A 17,165-nucleotide genomic window follows, 5' to 3' on the forward strand; every position below is an offset into this window, starting at 1 on the left:
AACTTAATGTTAGCGTTTTCTGTTCGGCTTTTTTATATTTTATAATTAAAAATACCTCAAATGACAATATATTTGCTAATTTGAGCTTAATATTACAATGTTTAAATTTACCGTTATCAATAAGGTGAAAACTGAAAACCATTTTCAACCCGATAATGATTCATTCAAGTAATATAATAGTGATAAAACCAAGAAAAATAATACAAATAAAGAACTATGCTAAACGATCATTAAAATAATTAGAAAACAAGACTACATTACAAAATCCGTTAAAAAAATATTAATTAATAAAATCTAAAACTATATGGCAGTTTCCATTATTAAATAATCATGCTCAGTCAATATTAAAGAAATAATACCCAAAAAAATGTAAATAAATAAGTTATAAACTATTTATGTTCAAATTTAACCAGTTGAATTTTTAATAACCAATTTCTCAGACCTTAATAAATATTTAAATAAGCTGTATAAGTTAAAGTAGAAGGTTTTTTCCATTTCTCCGGATATTCATTATTTGAATAACTCTAAGAGAGAAATAATTTTCACAAATTTATGTGATTAATACACGTATTAAAAATAAAATTTACCACCCAAAGAATTCTTAATTCTAGATGAAACTTGGTTTAATTTTTAGTAATAATGCTTCTATTTATTTTTTTACATATTATTTTCTCAGTATCTACTGATGATAATTCTACAAACAACAAAATGGCTATCTAGTTTTATTATTCTAGTATAAAACTACAAATGTAAATTTGTGAAGTTGTTTTGTTTTCCATTTCAAAGGAAAAAAAATTAATAAATTGTATCTTTCAGAAGTTAAAAGTAATACAAACAGCCGTCTTCCGTGGCGCGAGTAGTAGCGTCTCGGCACTTCATTCGGAGATCCCGGGTTCGAATCCCGGTCAGGTATGGTATTTTCACTCCCGCTATAAATCATTCATTTCATCTTCTGAAGCATGCCTAACGGTGAACCCGGAGGTTAAACAAAAGAAAAACAAAAGTAATGCAAACAAAGGATTTTTTTAGCAGTTAAAAAATAAATGATTCTTACCGACGATAAAAAGGATAGAAAATTGATATTTTTCACATAATGCCTATATAAATCAGAATAATTAAAAAAATTGTTGTTTATAAGTTCAAACAATCGAATTTTAGAAAATTCCCCCCCCACATATCCCCCTAACATATAAGCTTCCACCCACATTTCATAACAAATCATGCTAAACCATCCCAGAAATACCAAAAACAAATAGATGCTAACAAATATGCACAAATACAAATACAAAAGAAATTTAAAAAGCAAATTTAAAAAATTTTTAGATTCAAAGAATTTCAAAACTGTGAGAAAATTTTCTGACGAGGAATATTTTTTGGACACAAATCAACTGATTTCCTTAAATTGTATATAAAAAAGAATAGTTTTATAATCATTAAAATACGAAATTAATGGAACTTTAATACGTATATTTTTCTTTATAACGAATTACATACTAAATTTTCTCATTAACACTGAGTTGTTTCAAAGTCAGATTCTGTTAATCTCTAATTATAATATGCTAATTAATAAAATTTTACTTCGAAATTAAAGGTAATATTTTTTATTAAAGTGATGTTGAAACTTCCAGTGATTTTATTTCTCACATAAATATTACTAACTAATTTTTGTACTGTTTTTCATTCACTGATCAGATGTTTTAAATTTAATTTACGATGAGATCATACTATTATTTATTTTAGGCTGCAATAAATTATTTGTCCATAATTATTGGAAATTCTATTTGAAAAAATTAAAAAGATTGTTGCAATTGGCAGACCATGTATTGAGTATATAAAATAATAGAAGATTTTAGACATCCTCCTTCAAATAGTGTTTTTTTTCGTTTAATAATGTGATTAACTCTATGTTGATTTTTTTTTAACTTTTTTCTTGGATTACAGTCAACCAATAGGAGGAGGCTCCTTTTTCAACAGCTACACAAAAACTAACAGGAAACCAAACCATCTGCTATTAGCCTAAGATTTATTTATAAATAAATTAATATTTATCGTACATGAAAATTAATAATCTAAAACGGTTATAATAGAGAAAAAAAATTTTCTTTAATATTTTTATGAGCGTTTTTTATTTATATTTTAATAGCTAATAAAAATAATCTGCAAATGAAATTTTGCAAAATATTAATCAGTAATTATCATAAAAAAAGTTTCTTATTCAATTTTACTTTTGATTTAACTGATAAGTAAATTCTTTTTTGTTGTTTGCAGAAAAAAATAATTTTTTCTGACGCAATTACATTTCTTAATTCACAGAATAATAAATCATAGGTGTATTTATAAATAATATTATTTTTTTAAATATTATAGAAATACCTGTTACAAGGATAATACTATACAGTTTTTATTAACGCATCTTCGTTTTTTTCCACCATAAGTGAAGAAAAAAAGAAGTATTATTAATGAAAAAAAAGTAATCAAAATTATGTAGAAGAAAGAACAACTAATTTTTTTATAATATAAACTTAGACTTTTTTTATAATATTTAAAAATTCTTGCAAAATAATTGAAAATATATCTGAAAATAAAATTTAAAAAAATAAATAAAAGACAAAAATCCCTATTGGCACGCCGGAAGGCGGAGGTAGATTTCACTGGTGCTAAGTAGGGGATAAAAAATTTCCACTTTAAAGTTAAGGTAGAAAAACTTCAAATTTACTCAATACAATGGTTGCATGTGAAAAAAAATTTTCACATGTTTATCATACGACAAACCCCCACCTTTTTACAATTTCAGCAATATTTTGGTCATCCCTTGTCATATCAAAAATTGTTTCATACAAAGCTTTAAGTAATTTTTAGAGAACTAACCGACCACTTTAAACCGATTCGGTACTGTGCCTATTAAGGAAATGATGATTTTTTTGGTTTTAGAAATCCAATTTTTTCCACTCTCTGAGTCAACGGTTGGTGATATAAAAAAGCATTACTTGTATAATTTTTAGGTCCTTATCCAATGAATAGTAGGAACTTTATAAATTCGATATTTTACTTAATAAGAAAGTTATAGCGATAGTTTGTTTTTTTCGAAAAAGCCCCCCATTCTACCCCCATGGTCCACTTTTTCCCATTAACGAACTCGACCGAGAAACTGGGTCGTTATATTTTATGTATCAATTTGAAAGGGATTGGCGCATAATTACGGCAGTTATCGTCTCCACAAGAAAGTGAAATATATATATATATATACATATATATATATACACACGAGTATTTAACTTTTAAACTGACAGTGGTTTTGTGGTCTGGAAGATGTGAAACGCGAAGATATATCTAAATTTTCTAAAAAGTCGAATCATGGTACCTATTACAATAGGTAGCTCTCTTATGAAATCTAACTAAACAAGGATGATGTTTATAGTAGTGTTAGACACTACGCCACTACAATCTCATAACCACCACCACCACCATAACTGAAGTAAACCAGACATAGACGCCGCACAGTTCCACCGGATTCTTTACATTATTACATATCACGGTCAACACAATCTTATTCAGTCTCATTTCTTATGTGATAGTAGTTACTGCTCCGTTTTCTTTTCAATATCACACCGTGTAGCATAGTTGCACTACTTTAATCAGTTCAAATATTTATCAACACAAAAATTATTCCAATAAATAAATATTCTACATATTGAGTTATGATAAAGAAGTGCATAATCAATCAATAAATTGTAAGTACTAAACAGTTTTATATATAATTATCAATATATTTTTTATTTTTTTTTTAACTTACGTAAAGCTATTTTTTTTAAACGTGAATAAATATTCTCTAAATGTTGGCGAATTATTTATTTACTATATTACGCAGCCTACTATTACTTAATCATTCGTAAAAACATTAAACAAATGTTTTTCCTATAATTCCTCCTTTAATTCAAGTTTTCGTAGTATCATTCTCAAAATTATTATCATAAATTTTTAACATTAACATATAAACATCATCACTTAATACTTTTCTTATTTAATTTAGGCTATATAAAAAGTTGATCACTTGTAATTAATTTCAATTAAAGTTAAGTACTTATTAAATTTAAAAATTTATGTCCTTAATAAAACTATTAAATTTCTTTCTTCTTATTAGGAGGATGGTATATTCGTTTATGTTCTTTCTTACATACGATCAGTGTATTATAAAATTGTAATTTTTATTGTTTAGATCAAATAACCGATTTTATTTCTATTACACCGGTGATTTAGAAAATTTTTAACATACGGTAAATGCAATTAAAAAAGCTAAACTAAAATTTAATTTAATTAATCTTTGAAATTAAAAAAATTTAATAAACGACATAAATTAAGATTTTCCGAAAAAATATTCTTACACTACATATAAAATTAAAAAATCTGATGTGGTCACCACATGACTTCCTTGTACGCCTATTAAATTACATATACACTTTTTTCTTTTTTTTTAAATGAAAAGTATATAAAATTTTATTTTATTAAAAACTTCTGAATTTTTTTTATTGTTATAATTGAATAATTATTTATTGTAAAATTTTTTTTCACAATCACGGGTTAATAATTATTAATAAATCAATATATATATAAATTTAAAAAAAATTAAGCCTTCTCTTGTAAGATCCAAATATTTCAATAATGAAACTTTTATTTGGCTATAATTCTGGAACCGATGAAAACAAGTACATTTATGATATATCGTTGAAAAGCTCTCAATGAGGGCTTATTACTGCACTTAAGAGTTTTGGTTCAGTCGATTGCAATCAAAGGGGAGGTGCATAACTAGATGTTAAAACAGTCCTACATCCAAAATTTTAACATCCTACGGCTAATCGTTTTTGAGTTATGCGAGATACATACGTACGTACGTATATACGTCACACCGAAACTAATCAAAATCGTTTCAGAGATGGTCAAAACGGATATTTCCGTTGAAATCTGAAAACCGAAATTTTTCACGATCACGATACTTCGTATAAGGAAGTAAAAACCGAAACCAATATTAAAATATCAATAATTTAAAATAATTTGAAACTTGTTCATAATTCTTAAGGTATTTCTTATGTAATACTCAACCACGGTATAATAACTTCCCAATAAAATAAATTATTTAAATTTAGTATTTTATATTATTAAACCGTTTGTATCTTAAGAAACCTAGCATCGGATGTTTGAGTAAGACAATACAAAGGCAATATTTATTGGAAACCAGGAGAGAATCCATCCTAAATCTTACAATATTTTAAAATCATTCATCCCGTATTTTAAATATTCAAAATACAAGTTATACAATCAAAAATAATATTATTAAAGAAAGTAATTTTTTTGTTACCAAGAATTATCTAAGTTAATTAAAAATAAATTAATCTTAGGGTAGTATTTTTAATGTAATTCAGTATCTTTCAGACACTACTCTTACATTGGATTTGGTTTTCATAACGTTCCTCTTCCGTGGTAGCTTTACCGTTGTTTTCAGTATCGTCTTTAGTAATTTTTATTTTAGCCATTTCCCAGATATAAAATATATTTAGAAATAATTTACACGAAATAAAAAACAATTAATCACAATTATTGTTATTGTAATAATTGTCGTGAAATACCAGAAATTTAGAAAAAAGAAATCTTTTTAATTATTTTTTTACAATCTTTTTACCTATAATAGCTGATAAATAATTGCATAAGTATAATTAGGTCTCAGTTATATAAGTTAAAAAATAATAATTAAATAAAATGTTATAAATTAAAATAAAACAGTTCGTTTAAAACATTACACAGTTAATATTTGTTTATATGTCTATAGTATATCATTAAAAAGAATATATTAAACCAAAATTAATAACGCATATTATATTTTTATTCCTTTTATAATATAGCATACTTGACAAAATATTTTTTTTTAACAAAGGAGATTTTCCAAAAAAGTTTTGATTGCAGAAAAAATTAACAATGAATTTTTACTGAAATTTATTTGCCGGGATAAATTATGTTTAGGATAGAAATCCACTGAATCCAAATTTTATTATCAGCAGGTTTTACTTTAACTTTTATTAAATATAGACAGAATTAGTTAAAATTCTGAAGTTCAAAAACCCGTATGAAGAACAGTAACTATTATTCAGAATTAGCTTATACCAACGATTGTATTTGTGAATTTGAACGATTTTTAAATGATAATTTGCATTACATAGCCAAATAATTATTCTATACGAAATTTGTTATTCAACATTTGGTGAATAGAAAACAGAAATCATCAAACCCCAATAAATTATCGACTAACGTTAACATTTGTAATGATAATCTTTAATAAACATTATGAGTAAACAGATCTTGCTTCAAAAATCCTTAAATTAATTAAAAATTAGTGAAATAGATTTTCTCATCAAACAGTGTATCAAAAAATAAAAAGTTTATTTTTGATTATTTTCAATTAATAAAATACATACAAAATATTAATAAAAACTCAATGAAAAGAAAAATAAAAACTCATAAATATTTTTTCGAAGTAATATTAAAATAACTTATAACAACTTATAAACTTCCTTTTTTTTGCTGAATTCGTTTATTTTCAGTCAGCTCCCTTATTGAAGCTATAATTCGTACTTTAACTTTAAGCCTGATAGTTTTAATTAATAAAATATTCTATAAATATAAAAGAATACTTCTGAAAGAAATGACATTACAATGAAGATGCTAGTAAACTATTTTTCTTAATTTACATTAAAATTAATTTATTTTATTTTAAAATGAGAAAAAACCCGATTATTGTATTAAACGATTATTACTTTACTTAAATTATAGTCTTATACGTACAAACCCTTTTAATATTTACATGCATGAGATTAAGATTTACTAAGATAAAGCCTTGAAAACAAGTTTAAACAGTTACGATAAAAACATAATATATTTATCTACAAAACGAATATATATATTACAATAAAAAAGACTTATAAATTATTATTTATTAAACAAATAAAAAATATATGAAAACTGGCTACGTCTTTTAACGTGTAACATAAGAAAAATAATTGATAAGCGCTTAGTAAAGTAGTGAGCGAATATCGCTGCCTTCAAATATCATTAATGTAACTGTTACAAAACATAATAATAAAAAAAAAAAACAAAACAAACTTAAAAAATAAAAACAACTTCCGACATGAATTTTAAATAAGATAAACATTATAATAATAAAATCCTGTTGAAACATTTTAAAACAAGATGCATTTCCGCGTTACAAAAAAAACAAACACACACGCACGCACGCGCGCGTTTCAATATTCTGGAAACTGGATAATACTATCGGTTTATGCAAATAATTCACGATAAATTTAATTATTCACAATTGTACAGAATACGTATACGTAAATTTCATTCATATTAATGCTAATTTACTCAAAACTATATTATAAAAAATAACGAAAATTATTTACTACTGAAATAAGTTTAAGTTTTTATTAAAACATTTAATTCATAAATTGAAACTAATAATTGTGAAAAAATCACCAAAAAGCCTTTTTATTTACATACTCTTATGGTATTATTATAAATAATATTCGGTTTCAATCACTTGTATGAGTAATGTTAAAATAAATCGCTTTTGACAAAGGTTAATGATAAAACATGTATATTTACACAAGCTAGTCGTCTTACCTAGAACCTATATTAAATTTTTTTTCAAAAATAAATAATTATTCATTCATTAGGTAAAGTATATTTGTTAGAACTTTTGAAGAGTTTTAAAAGAGGATATATTTAAAGGGTCAAAATTACGTTGTAAATTATAACAGAATTTAAACAAAAATTGGTGCAGCTTTGTTTCATGCATTTGACATTTATTAGTTGTAATTTACTATAACAGTTAATTTTAAATATCTACTTTAATATAATTTTAGTAAATTTTTATAAATCTTTAATTTCTATATAAATCGAAAATTATTTTGACTCAAATTATCGTAGTTATGGGGGAAAATAATTCTGTAGATAAAAATATTAAATTTTATGCGTAGAAACATTCAAGAAAGTTTCACAGAAATTAAAATCCATGACTATACTCATTTCCATTATTAAAAATTTATCATCAGAAAATATAAAGTATTAATTAAAAGAATTACAAATACAAATGTAAAAGCAGATTTATTTATTTTTATTAATATTTACCATCGGTACCTCATAGGGTACCTTGATTATCATTAAGATAATTACGTGAAGAAAAAAATAATAATAATTAACGCATACATAGGTTCAGCACCTCATATACAGATAAAGCACTAAAGTTCAATACTTAATACAGCACCAGGAACAAATCACAGGTAGAAAAAAAAAAACAAAAATAAAAACAATGTCAATACATAAAAACTACTCTATAAATAAAATAAATATTTCTCGATAATGGAAGTTGCTGTAGTTTGAGGACAATTAAAGAAAAATTCACTACACAGTGACAGATTCATTCTGTGTTCCTACTACTAGGTTCCTTCTCCCGGACACTCCTCTGGTTACATCTTCCAGGTCCAGCCCACGGAAGCGTTTTAATTGCCTGATGTCATCTCTGTTGTCCAACAGATTTACTACCAGATAATTTACATAATTCTAATCCCGGTTTATATCACGAGCTAAATTTTTGGATCTCTTCGTAAACAGAAGGTAATCCTAGATAGTCTTGATTTCTCTATTCTTAACAAACACTACACCTCTGTTACGGTCCTCCTTTACAGTCATCTGCGAAAGCAAATGACTGTAAATACTGTAGTAACACTTATTCAAACGTAATACCTATTTCAACATAATTAAATAAAAATAAAAACCTTCCAAAAAAAAAAAAAATTAAAATTTGTAAGTTTTATCAAATTTTCAAGAAAATATTACTTTCCAGTTTTAGCGGCAATCTTAGTTATTTTATGATTAAATTACGAAATAGCATTTATCAAGTCTAAAAAATAATTTTAAAAAATACGTTGGTGCCGTTTTGGCCACTTATATGATGTAATAATTTAACCGAAGGATTGAATAGTTACCTAATTCCAATCCTACGTTTCTTTAACCAATTACAAATATTTTTACTAAATTTTATTACTTACACTTTGCAAAAACTAATAAAATTTCTTCTAAATTAGTCGATTACGATATAAAAAAAAGCTTTTATAAGAATGTACAAAATTGAAAATGTACAAAATAGATATAAATAGTACATAGAATTAATAAATGATTAAATTTATTAATAAATAAATTTAATAAAGAAATTAATAATAAATTTATTAATTTTTTTTTTCCCGAAGGACAAGAGATTTTAGCTATACGAGTGTATTAGTAGTGTATTCCTACTTCCCCATTTTCGCATTACAAAGGAAGTAGGTTCTCCATATAATTTTGTATAAAGCTATACCACCACCGACTGTAGAATTATATATACACAATTTCTATTAGATGTCATCTAATATATAAAAAATAAACAATCCAAAATTTAACAAAATGTTATTTTAAATTTAAACAAGGATGTTTTACTCGTAATTAATTTTTTTTAAATTTGATATCTTGATTAGTTGAATTTAATATCTACCAGTTATAAAGCTACAAACAATAGCAATAAACTTGAAATAAAACTTTTTAGACGTTCCACTTCCTGTTTATTTTTACATCTCACTTATGTTTTATTTAATTTAATTTTTCGTATTTATTTGCTTACTTTTTTTTAAATATTGATTTATTATTAATAATCACAGCAGTATATATTATTTCTAAACAATTTAAAACTAAATTAATTAGTAAAACATTTGAACAACCTTCAAATTATTACAACTCAAAGCTATTATTAGCTTAGCTATTAAAAATAACATGAACCTGTAATAAAATTGTATTTAAAGTATAATAAAATAGCTTAATAAACTAGAAATGATGGCAATGATTAAAAATATCCACTTTGAATAATATAATATGTGACAGTCAAATATTTTATTAATGCGATATAAAAAAAGGAAATAAATATTTGTTTCATCAGTAAAAATCATTTGTAATAATAAAATTTTCACCATTTCTTCTTTAAATTAAACAAACTTAAAGTTCTTAGTTTGCTCTACGCTTCAATAAATTGCAGTAAAATTTTAAAACTTATTTAGTTCTTAACACTCTGAACTTAATATTGAACAACCATTCATAATTTGCAACCACTTTCTTTTTGAAAATATAAATTTCCTCTTATGATAAACTTCGTTTTAAAAGCCTTCTAAGTGAAAAAATTAAATTATCTGTTTTGAAACGAAAGAATAAATGATTGTTACAACTATCACGCAAAGCTCTATCGTGAAAGAAATGTGTAAGCTAGATGGAAAAGGTTGAGAATGTTGTATAATTGGCATTAACTCTTTCCAAATTGTATAAGGTTGTTTTTGTATGTACTACTACGCGCTAACTAAAGCCTATTGATTTATTGTTTTTTTTTCCCATGTACTAAAAATTCAAAAGACTGTGATAACGACGTTTTTATTAAAATCCTGAACGATATACTGAAATCAGGAAATACACTTAAAATCACTTTGAATAGGTTTTAAATTAATTAAATATTTATTATTACATTTTTTAAATAATTTAAAAAAAATTGTTTCTCATTTATAATAGTATAAAAACTCTGAGTATGTTCATTTTTAATGTATTATCTCTTTAATTAGATATTAATCCAAAATTTTTACATTTTCACAAATATTCCGCAACCAATTTTCGGAAAACCTTTACTTTGACTTAATTTTCATTGAAATTTTCTTTGCACTGTTAAATAGAATATGGATGACAATGTTTTACTTATTTCTATAAGAATATTGGAGCAAAAAAAAATTTCTTTAAACTATTGTAACTTCTGAACTTTTTTTTATTAAAATGTATGAAAAGATATAACGAACATATTATATCTTAGAAACAATGTAGACAATTAATTATTTAAAAATCTAATAGATGTTGAATACCTCTTTAATACAGTGAATACAGTGAATACCTCTTTTTATTTACAGTGTCAAATTTCCAAATTTATTTAAATCGTATTTTTAATTTTTTATAAAACGTAATGCATACAAATAAATTCAGAAAAAATAATCAAGCACATTATTAAATTTTTCACGACTGATATATGCGTTTTAAAAGGTAATGTATATCTTTTCTATTGAAGTGTTATAAGTGCATGGAGAAAAAATTTTTATTACCCAAAAAAAAAAACAATTGCTTGTAGTCCCATAATTTAATGTAAATCTATTAAATTTTGATATATAATCAGTTAGACTAACTACAACGTTTTACGAAAACAAATATTTAATCATATTTTTAAAATTCCATACCGATAACTATTTGTTCTTCGTAAAAACCGATCTCCGTGGCGCAAATGGTAGCGTCTCGGCCTTTCATTGGGAGGTCCCAGGTTCGAATGCCGGTCAATGGCATTTTCACAAGCTGCAAAATTGTCGTTTCATTTTATCCTCTGAAGCAATAGCTAACAACAGCCCCGGAACCTAGAAAAGTTAATTTTGAATTTTAATAATAAAAACTGAATAATGTACTTCATTACAATTTACCATTAATAATATTGGATATAGATAATTTATTAAAAGAGATGAAAACAAAAATAAATATTGTTACCGTAAAAAAGGGAATAAGGACATTAATTAGTAAGAATAGTATAAATTTAAACATTACGTTTTTATAATAATTAAAGAACATTCTCTAGGTTACGTCTTATATAGTATAGAGTATGATATCTACTTAAAAACAACGTAAAGAAACTGACAAAAATATTTTCGTTTTAATGTGAAAAAAGTCTTAATTAAACTTTTTTTATGTTTAAAAAAATAGGCAGTATTGCTAATTAATAATTTTGATAACAAATCGATGATAATAACATTATAACAACGACTAATATGATAAAGAATTAATGTGTAATATTATCACTTGTGTCAAGAGATCACGGTCAAATAATATAACATATTTCAGTAAAGAATTAATTTGAAAAACTATTTACCATTTCAAGTTAAATTAAAAAGACAAAAAATTTAATAATTCGGATAATATTGCATAATATTTCTGATATTTGTTTTATATAACGTTTTTATTTATATATGTAAATAAATAATTGAGTTTGAAATTAATTTTAATTTGTATTTTACTGAACATTATTTAGATTATTTCCTTACAGTAGTACAGTTACAGCAGTGCTCTATTTTGCGATTAGAACTAACAATTATCTTAAAATGAATTTTTAAATCAAAATATGACTATTTTTGCTAATATTATGAAGATTGTTAGTTTACGAAATTTACAAGCTAAAGAAATAATTGACAAGTCATTTGACAACATTTAAGCTGTACCGTGAGAAAATAAAGAATTGTTTTTTCTATAAGACGTCGAACTTGTTAAAAATAAAAGAAAGATTTTTGGAAATAATACATTTTTTTTTTTTCAAAATAACTAATAATTCTTTATTTTAAAAGATTTTTTTTTTTATCAAAATAAAGTCGTAATTTTGAGTTAGCAGTAAGAACTGAACAAAAAAATGATTGTAATATGCAGTACATGCGTATGTAAATATAAAAGCTGGCAAAGTATTGCATGAGTAGAGTTGTGGATGTCACTGCGATCAGACGTGCTTTCAGAGCTCCGTGTAATAGTGTTTTTTTGATTGGTTTTTTGGTAATTTCACTGGATTTGGACATAGTAATATATCGAGGTAAGGATAATGGACTGACGTACAAATTGTTATGAGTTTTGGACATGGACTACAAAAGTTATTAGAGTTTTTTATATTAGACATAATCTTGTATTAAGTGAAAAGTTTTACAGTTCTTTTGGATATTTTGGTGAGCTGTTGAGGACCTAACAATAGTGTAATACCTACTAGGAGTCATTCTGAGTTATTTCAACTCGGCAAAGTGTGTAAAAATCTATTTTGGATTAGTTTTTTAATAACTTTTAGGTTATACGTGGTACTAATATAAAAGGAAAATTTTCTAAGTGGTAAGCTGTGTCTTGTCTGCTACGTCACAGACTATACTGGTGAACAACTTGTGAAATTTTTCATAGTTAGTATTCAGAGAGAACTTTTTCCAAGTGTTATAAGCATATTTTACACGGGCTTTTCCTTTTTCCTCCATATCTTCCATAGTTTTGACAATAGATCCAAAATTCCTTCACATCTTTACGAATCAAAAACTTCCCGACCTTTTTGACCCCCCCCCCCCAATTTTGACCCCTCCCAAAATTTTTTGACCTAATATTCGAACAGATACATTTTACCTCCCCCAACCCCCGCCGGCCACCGAATACTTTTTTTTTGGGGGCACCTCACCGTGTGGGGTATCGCTCAACGCGGAATTGTCCGCTGACACCAAATCAAGGACATGAGACGTCGAGGCTCGTTACCTGTAGAAGATACAGCCTCTCAAGGGGCTGGAACCTCGAGGCGAAGTACAGGAAGGTGAGAGATCCCGACAGAAGACGTAGAGGGAATGGATATTGGGGTTACAGGAGTTACAAGCCAGGACAAGACAAAATGGAAACAAATAGAAGGACGAGGGGCTAAAAGAGCAAGGGCCGGATCTTCAGAAGAAGAGGAGGCTCCCCTCACACTACAAGAGGTCACCTATAAATTAGGTAGTGCATTATTACAATTGAGACAATGGACCGGCAAAGCGAGCGTGACCGCTATCTAGGCACATGAAAGGGAACTGAGCGACATATACAGAGAATTACAGAGACTGAGTGAAGAGACTCCGGATACGACTACCCAAGGTACACAGACAGAAGGTCAGTACAGAAATGAGATGTCTGACAAACTCGATGTCGATCTTTCTGATAAGCAGTTAATTGACAGACTGTCTTCACGATGGTCATCATGGGTGATGAACCGTCTAACCCAAATAAATGCTCCAAAAATAGGGGAGGACAGTTGTCATTTTGTTGACTTAAATGGACTGAGGCCTAGCAGCCTCAGGGTTAATAAAAACGAACTGGTTTTTCTTTAAATTTCCACTAGAACACTATCCGAAAAATAGACACGATTTAACCTAATCCTGAAAACCATAGCACGTTAATATATTATTTAAAGATAGATAAAACGAACAATTTTTCTATTTTAATTTTTCAGACGTATTTTGTACAACGTTGAACTTAAACAAGAGAGACTTTTAACGAAAAAATAATTCGTCATTAGACAGCGTTGCCTAAATGTTTTTTCTTACACAACCATATTTTCTACCGACATTAAGTTATAATCTAAATTATAGTCTAAACAGTTAAATAATTATTTTAAAAGTTTAATATTTTTAAAAGTATTAATAGTGAAAAAAATAATAATACATATTTTATTTCACTTTACTATAATTTGTGATTAATTATGAAAATATGAAATGAGTATATTCGGCTGAATGTTACGTTAAGCTAATTTAAAAAAATAATTTGTAATAAGCCAAGATGATATCAAACAAAAGTTTTTTGAGGTGCTTTTGGTACACTGAATCTTTATGAAATAACATTGTTGCTTTATATATAAAGTAAAAAATATATTTTTTTTAAATTCTTTTCTTTAAATTTATTTATCTATCTTTTTCCTGCTGTACATAATTATACAAACAGAAGAGTTCAAACAAACAGATTTTGCATTCAAAAATTAAGGAAAACTTGAATATATTACCGAAGCCGTACAACTGGTTAAGTATAACATTAATTTTCGAAATTTATAAACATTTTCAACTTTTCACATAAAACTTTTAATAAAAATAAGTATTCTTAATAAAATCTTTTGCCTTTGATGAGATTGTAATTAAGTATTTTTTACCTTATTATACAATTTTCTTAACAGAAACCACAAGTCATTTGAGTTTGCATAGCGGTAAAATTTTAATACTTAATTAAAACTTAAATTATTAGTAATTAAATCATATATAAGTGAGAAAGTTTGTGAATCAGTCTGTTTGTAACAGCATCACACCAGAACCAACCGATGAATTGCTTTCAGATTTTCAGGATACATTTTTGTTATCCCAGAGAAGGTTTTAAGTCGTAGATTGAGGCCCTAGTTTCCTTTGGGGTTAAGATCTTAAAGATATTCATTAAAAAACAAAAATGAATTCTTTTACTTCAATTCTGTGGTCACCATGAAAGCAGAAATATAATGAAGTAAAAATTAATTCTTTTTTCTTTAATGAATATCTGTAAAATATTTAATATTCTCATAAGTATTACAACAGCGAACACGTCGGTGTTCCAGATATCGGAGCCCTGACCGCCTAGTTGATAATAATACTATCACTTTTAAATTAGTATAAGTTACAAAAAAAAGGAATTTTTCTTTCGTTAAAAGAAAAAGATTGTAATTATAAAACGAAAAACCAATTGTAACAAAAATCATTAAGATTTTAGGTATCGATAAGTTTATTAAGATAAAAATCTCTGCAATTTATTTATAAAATCAAATTATTACATATCGCATTTTTTTTTTTGTCTTCAGTCATTTCACTGGTTTGATGCAGATCTCCAAGATTCCCTATCTAGTGCTAGTCGTTTCATTTCAGTATACCCTCTACATCCTACATCCCTAACAATTTGTTTTACATATTCCAAACGTGGCCTGCCTACACAATTTTTCCCTTCTACCTGTCCTTCCAATATTAAAGCGACTATTCCAGGATGCCTTAGTATGTGGCCTATAAGTCTTTCTCTTCTTTTAACTATATTTTTCCAAATGCTTCTTTCTTCATCTATTTGCCGCAATACCTCTTCATTTGTCACTTTATCCACCCATCTGATTTTTAACATTCTCCTATAGCACCACATTTCAAAAGCTTCTAATCTTTTCTTCTCAGATACTCCGGTTGTCCAAGTTTCACTTCCATATAAAGCGACACTCCATACATACACTTACAAAAATCTTTTCCTGACATTTAAATTAATTTTTGATGTAAACAAATTATATTACTTACTGAAGGCTCGTTTCGCTTGTGCTATTCGGCATTTTATATCGCTCCTGCTTCGTCCATCTTTAGTAATTCTACTTCCCAAATAACAAAATTCTTTTACCTCCATAATCTTTTCTCCTCTTATTTTCACATTCAGTGGTCCATCTTTGTTATTTCTACTACATTTCATTACTTTTGTTTTGTTCTTGTTTATTTTCATGCGATAGTTCTTGCGTAGGACTTCATCTATGCCGTTCATTGTTTCTTCTAAATCCTTTTTACTCTCGGCTAGAATTACTATATCATCAGCAAATCGTAGCATCTTTATCTTTTCACCTTGTACTGTTACTCCGAATCTAAATTGTTCTTTAACATCATTAACTGCTAGTTTCATGTAAAGATTAAAAAGTAATGGAGATAGGGAACATCCTTGTCGGACTCCCTTTCTTATTACGGCTTCTTTCTTATGTTCTTCAATTATTACTGTTGCTGTTTGGTTCCTGTTTATGTTAGCAATTGTTCTTCTATCTCTGTATTTGAACCCTAATTTTTTTTAATGCTGAACATTTTATTCCAGTCTACGTTATCGAATGCCTTTTCTAGGTCTATAAACGCCAAGTATGTTGGTTTGTTTTTCTTTAATCTTCCTTCTACTATTAATCTGAGGCCTAAAATTGCTTCCCTTGTCCCTATACTTTTCCTGAAACCAAATTGGTCTTCTCCTAACACTTCCTCCACTCTCCTCTCAATTCTTCTGTATAAAATTCTAGTTAAGATTTTTGATGCATGACTAGTTAAACTAATTGTTCTGTATTCTTCACATTTATCTGCCCCTGCTTTCTTTGGTATCATTACTATAACACTTTTTTTAAGTCTGGCGGAAATTCCCCTTTTTCATAAATATTACTCACCAGTTGGTATAATCTATCAATCGCTTCCTCACCTGCACTGCGCAGTAATTCGACAGGTATTCCGTCTATTCCAGGAGCCTTTCTGCCATTTAAATCTTTTAATGCTCTCTTAAATTCAGATCTCAGTATTGTTTCTCCCATTTAATCCTCCTCAACTTCCTCTTCTTCCTCTATAACACCATTTTCTAATTTATTTCCTCCGTATAACTCTTCAATATTTTCCACCCATCTATCGACTTTACCTTTCGAATTATATATTGGTGTACCATCTTTGTTTAACACATTAATAGATTTTAATTAATGTACCCCA

At 26.8% G+C, this 17,165-nt stretch overlaps 1 protein-coding gene across 1 annotated transcript in view; it reads left to right on the forward strand.

Annotated features, from left to right (window-relative positions):
* The first annotated feature begins 3,507 nt into the window (after window positions 1-3,507).
* LOC142326216 (ATP-binding cassette subfamily G member 4-like) overlaps window positions 3,508-17,165 on the forward strand; it is a 278,942-nt gene continuing 265,284 nt past the window's right edge. The window contains exon 1 of the mRNA XM_075368505.1: window positions 3,508-3,731. The gene's annotated coding sequence lies outside the window, so the exon portion shown is untranslated. The remainder of the gene's footprint in view (window positions 3,732-17,165) is intronic.

The sequence above is a fragment of the Lycorma delicatula genome, chromosome 6 (genome assembly GCF_047948215.1).
Source record: "Lycorma delicatula isolate Av1 chromosome 6, ASM4794821v1, whole genome shotgun sequence".
Lineage (NCBI taxonomy): Eukaryota > Metazoa > Arthropoda > Insecta > Hemiptera > Fulgoridae > Lycorma > Lycorma delicatula.